The sequence below is a fragment of the Schistosoma haematobium genome, chromosome ZW, assembly GCF_000699445.3.
Source record: "Schistosoma haematobium chromosome ZW, whole genome shotgun sequence".
In the NCBI taxonomy this organism is placed as follows: Eukaryota; Metazoa; Platyhelminthes; class Trematoda; order Strigeidida; family Schistosomatidae; genus Schistosoma; species Schistosoma haematobium.
The window spans coordinates 36,827,255-36,832,736 of NC_067195.1; positions in this window are offsets into that span (position 1 = coordinate 36,827,255).

The following is a 5,482-nucleotide window of genomic DNA, read 5'->3' on the forward strand; positions in this document are numbered from 1 at the left end:
TTCAACCGATGTACATAATCTCGTCTAAGTTATACTGATCGCCGCGTGTTTTAATTACGGGTAATAATTTAATAGTTGCCGTAAACTGACTTTGATTTTGTGAATTTCTTGCATCAAAAGCATACCCAGTCGACTTTAACTAGAATTATTTCGTTTAAGGTTCAAAATTTTCTTAGAATCTGTTTTCTGTTGCATCTTTTTAGTTGATCACCATACCAGTGGTTATCTCTCGTGTTTTGTAGATTGTTTCCCTTTTAAATACTTTTAAAATAGTCGGTGCTTACCATAAATTTGGACTGCCAAATTGCTTCGTCTGTGTAGTGAAAGGAATAAAATGTGGCGGGTCGAAGCAGCAGTTCCACAAGTTGTGTATGCATCTAAATCCCGCCGCATATGGAATATGCTTGAAGCCTAACTCCAACTGGCTTTGCATGTTTTGTCGATCAAGTAAGACATTACTGATTCAAGAGAAAATTAACCCAGAGTTGGATAGTTTAACCATTTGGAATCCGGGGGCGGTAAATAAATGACCCTGCCAAAAGACATGTATATGATTTGGAGCAAGTGTAATCTGTTATCAGAAATGTACTGCCAGAAGAGGTTTTAAGAGTACATATTGCTTAGTTAATAAGAATTGGCAAATGGGTTTGAGGCTAAACCCAACTGAAAGGGACCTCGAAACTAGTACTATTATTACTCTGAAGATATGGGGGAGAAGATTACTAACTTACTTACTTACTTACGCCTGTTACTCCCGAAGAATCATAGGCCGCAGACCAGCATTCTCCAACCAACTCCGTCCTGGACCTTCTTTTCTAGTTCCACCCGATTCTTGTTCATTTTTCTCATATCTATTTCAATTCCCCGGCGTAATGTGTTCTTTGGTCTTCCTCTTTTCCTTTGGCCTTCAGGATTCCAAGTGAAGGCTTGTCTTGTGACGCAGTTGGGTGCTTTCCTCAATGTGAGTCCTATCCACTTCCAGCGCTTCTTCCTGATTTCTTCCTCCACTGGGATCTGGTTTGTTCTCTCCCACAGTTGGTTTTTGCTAATAGTGTCCGGCTAACGGATCCGAACTATTTTGCGTAGACATCTGTTAATAAACACCTGTATTTTCTGGATGATGGCTTTCGTAGTTCTTCAGGTTTCTACCCCATACAGTAGAACTGTCTTGACATTTGTATTGAAAATCCTGACCTTGGTGTTGGTTGACAGTTGCTTTGAGTTCCAGATGTTCTGCAGTTGTAAATATGCTGCTCTTGCTTTGCTGATCCGCGCCTTCACATCTGCATCAGATCCACCGCATTCATCAATGATGCCGCCCAAATACGTAAAGGTTTTTACATCTTCCCAATCTTCTCCGTCAATTGTGATTGGATTGGTGCATGCTGTGTTGTATCGGAGAATCCTGCTTCTCTCTTTGTGTATATTGAGACCTACTGCTACTGAGGCTGCTGCCACACTGTTCGTCTTCTCCTGCATTTGTTGTTACGTTTGGGATAGAAGGGCCAGATCATCTGCGAAGTCTAGTTCATCTAACTGCATCTTAGATGTCCATTGTATCCCGTGCTTCCCGTCAGATGTTGACGTCTTCATGTTCCAGTCGATCACCAGGAGAAAGAGAAAGGGTGGGAGTAAGCAACCTTGCCTGACAACGGCCTTTACCTCGAACGACTTTGTCAACTGTCCTCCATGCACAATTTTGCAGTGTAATCCATCATAAGAACTCTGTATGATATTGACTACCTTCTGAGGCACGCCGTAGTACCGAAGAAGTTTCTATAGTGTTGTTCTGTCCACGCAATCAAATGCTTTTTCGTAGTCAATGAAGTTGATGTAGAGTGATGAATTCCTGCCTGTTGGTCGCGAAGTTGGGCGTCTACGCAGTCCTTCATCCTGTTTAACAATACCCTGTTGGATACATTTCCTGGTATCGAGAGAAGAGTGATGCCCCTGTAGTTATCACACTTGCTGAGATTGCTTTTCTTCGGTATTTTGATCAGAAGTCCTTCTTTCCAGTCTTTTGGTACTTGTTCCTCATCCCAAATCTTATTGAAGAGAATGTGGAGTATCCTTGCAGTTGTCGCTACGTCTGCTTTTAGTGCCTCTGCTGGAATGTTTTCCGGTCCTGCTGCTTTGCCACTCTTGATTTGTCTGATGGCCATGCTGATTTCTTTAATTGTTGGTGGGCCAACATTGATTGGGAGGTCCGTGGGTGCTGCTTCGATGTTGGGTGGGTTCAATGGCGCCGGTCGATTCAACAGTTCTTTGAAGTGTTCTACCCACCTGTTTTGTTGCTCTTCAATGTTGATGATTACCTTGCCTTCCTTGCTTTTCACTGGTCGTTCTGGTTTGCGGCGATTTCCAGAGAGTTTCTTTGTCGTGTCATACAATTGTCTCATGTGTCCTCCTCTTGCAGCCTTTTCCGCCATCGTTGCTAAATCTTCCACATATTTACGTTTGTCGGTTCTGATGCTCCTCTTCACTTGTTTGTTTATTTCCGTGTATTCAGCTTGTGCCTTGGCTTTTTCTGCTCTTGTTCGGCTGGTATTGATCGCTGCCTTCTTGTTCCTCCTTTCTAGAATCTTATCCAGTGTACCAACAGTGATCCATTCCTTGTGGTGGTGCTTCTTGTGACCCAGGACCTCATGACATGTTGAAGTGATTGCCTCTTTGATCCCCTACCAGTTGCTCTTCATAGTAGTTCCTTCTCCATTGAGTAGATCATGAAAGGCCTGGAACTTGTTGCTGAGGTCTATCTTGAATTTGTTGAGTTTGTTAGTATCCTGGAGAAAGGCCGTATTAAACTTTCGTGATGTTGTCCACCCTGTTTTCCAGTGATTCTTGAGTTTCAATTTCATCTTGGCGACCAGCAGTTGATGATCTGATGCTATATCAGCTTACCTCTTGGTTCTCACATCCTCAATCGTCCTTCTGAACTCTTTGTTGATGCAGATATGGTCGGTTTTGTTCTGTGTAGTGTGATCCGGTGAAGTCCATGTGGTTTTGTGAATGCTTTAATATGAGAATATGGTGCCGCCTATGACCAGTTTATTAAAGGCACATAGGTTTGCAAATCTCTCACCATTTTCGTTCCTTTCTCCCAGTCCGTGTCATCCCATGATATCTTCATATCCAGTGTTGTCCGTTCCAACCTTGCCATTGAAATCTCCCATCAGAATGGTCAGGTCCTTTGTTGGGCACTTCTCGATGATTGACTGCAGCCTATCGTAGAATTGATCTTAAGCGTCTTCATTGTAGTCGTTGGTAGGCGCATAGCATTGGATGATGTTCATTGAAATGCCCTCATTCCTTGTTTTGAAGGAGGCTTTGATGATCCTTGGTTCATGAGATTCCCATCCTATAAGTGCATTTTTTGCTTGTTTGGACAGCATCAATGCAACTCCTTGTGTATGTGGGGCATTTTCTTCTCCATGGCCGGAGTATAACAGAAGCTCCCCTGAAGCTAGTCGTTGTTGTCCAACTTGCATCCAATGTGTTTCACTGATCCCAAGCACCTCTAAGTTGTATCTCCTCATTTCTGCAGCAATTTGGAAGGCTCTCCCGGTGTCCCACATTGTACGAACATTCCATGTACCTAAATAAATGGTCGCTCTGGTTGTCAGAAGGGGCATCGGCCTCATAACTTCTGAAGGAATTCGGCTTCCATCATGAGGTGTCATAATTCTTCTAAATGAAGACCTTCTGACTCCCAGGGCAGAGTTTAAAAGGTTTGAATAATTTTTTCTGGTTAGCGTTTTTTTAGCAAGTTAGTTTTCTACGGGGTGGGGACGCTAACTCCATGCCCAACCCTCCTTTATCTGGGATTGGGACCGGCTGTAGCCCCCGGAGGGACTTCAGGCGGAGAGAAGATACTATACCAAATAAAACAAAACGCGTAATTCAAATAATATTATCAGATCAGAGTGGTCACTTCAGGGCCAAAGTAAGTGTAAGAATGGCCTCACCGATATCTATAGACTTAAGCAAGGCATTTCATAAGGTTTATCACTAATGTCTTTAGCAAATGCTTTTGAGATTCGGAGTAACAGGTGACATTCGAGAATAGCTTGGAAACTTCCTCTGTGGACAAAGACAGAGAGTAAAATTTAATGGGTTACTATCTTTAAGTCGAAGCCCGTTAAAAATGGCGTAACCCTAGGCATTATCCTAGCTTCCTACTTTTTCTTCTCCATGTCGATGAATTATCGTGACTGCTTAGGTTGTCCACCTTACTGATTAAAGGTGGTGTTCAAATCTGCTGAACAGTAAGAATCAAGGCAGACCGATTTGATCTCCGAGCTGACGCAGACGGATTAGTTGGATATTCTCAATGTTGGGGCCTAGAGATTAGTCCTAAAAAGAGTTTGCTATTGCACATTGAAAATGGTATTAGGTACCAGTATGCTATCAACGGTACATCGACTCCATGCGTTCAGGGACATAAAAACTTAAAGATAATAGTAAGTCACGACTTGAAAACAATTACTCATAGTGACGCAGCAGCAACCAAGTATTTTCAAAATTCGTGATCATTTTCTTGAGCATCTAAATGCTTTGGAGAGATGCTTCGAATTTTGTTTCCCACCAATGTGAGACCACACCTAGAGTACTGTGTTTGAGCAGACAGCCCATGTATTGCCAGGAATAATAACACACTCTAACATGTCCAGCGTCTGAAACCAAAATTAATGTAGGGTCTTTCCAAGCTGCCTGACGATGAGCGCCTACAACGCCTTAACATTTTCTCAGAGCGCGAGGCGATTTCAAACTGGAATTCCGTATATCTAATAACGATTTGGGTGTCAAGATGTTTTATTTTGTGCTCACTCCCGAACTAATCATCTTTAAGGCCATAGCTGCGGTCTCATAAACATGGAGGGGGTCTCGTACCTCTCACCGAGTGTACAGTGTCTGGAACACCTTACCTGAACAAGTGTTATGAGGGATCCCAGCAAAAGAGCTTATTCAAGATACAACAGTACTCAAAGATATCATCAATATACCAAAAAGGATTAACACTACAAAGCTGTCTATCAGCAAAGTAAAAGATAACGGATTACAATACGAGTGGTATACTAAGTAACAAAATGTTAACAGCTGATATGAAATGAATGTTATTTGTAAGCTGCTCTCTGAGATAACCATAAATGAGTTCACTTGATTATTAAAGATCCCTCTGCATGTGGTGAAATCGACGGTGTAATGAGAAAGAACAAACCAGATAGTATTATTTATTAATTGTCCGGGCCAAAACTCCAACATAGTGTGGGAAGGCCTAAAAGGATGTTATAACACTATTATAATCTTCAAACAAAGGCGATGGCCAATAAAGCAGAAGAACAGACGGCGGAGATAGCGTTTATATTTTAACAGTCGTGGTAGTATGCCTATTTAACCAAAGAATTATATACGTTTCTTTACCATTGATATAGGGAAACAATGGATATTGAATATAAGTGTGGTTTTTATTTTGTCGTTACAA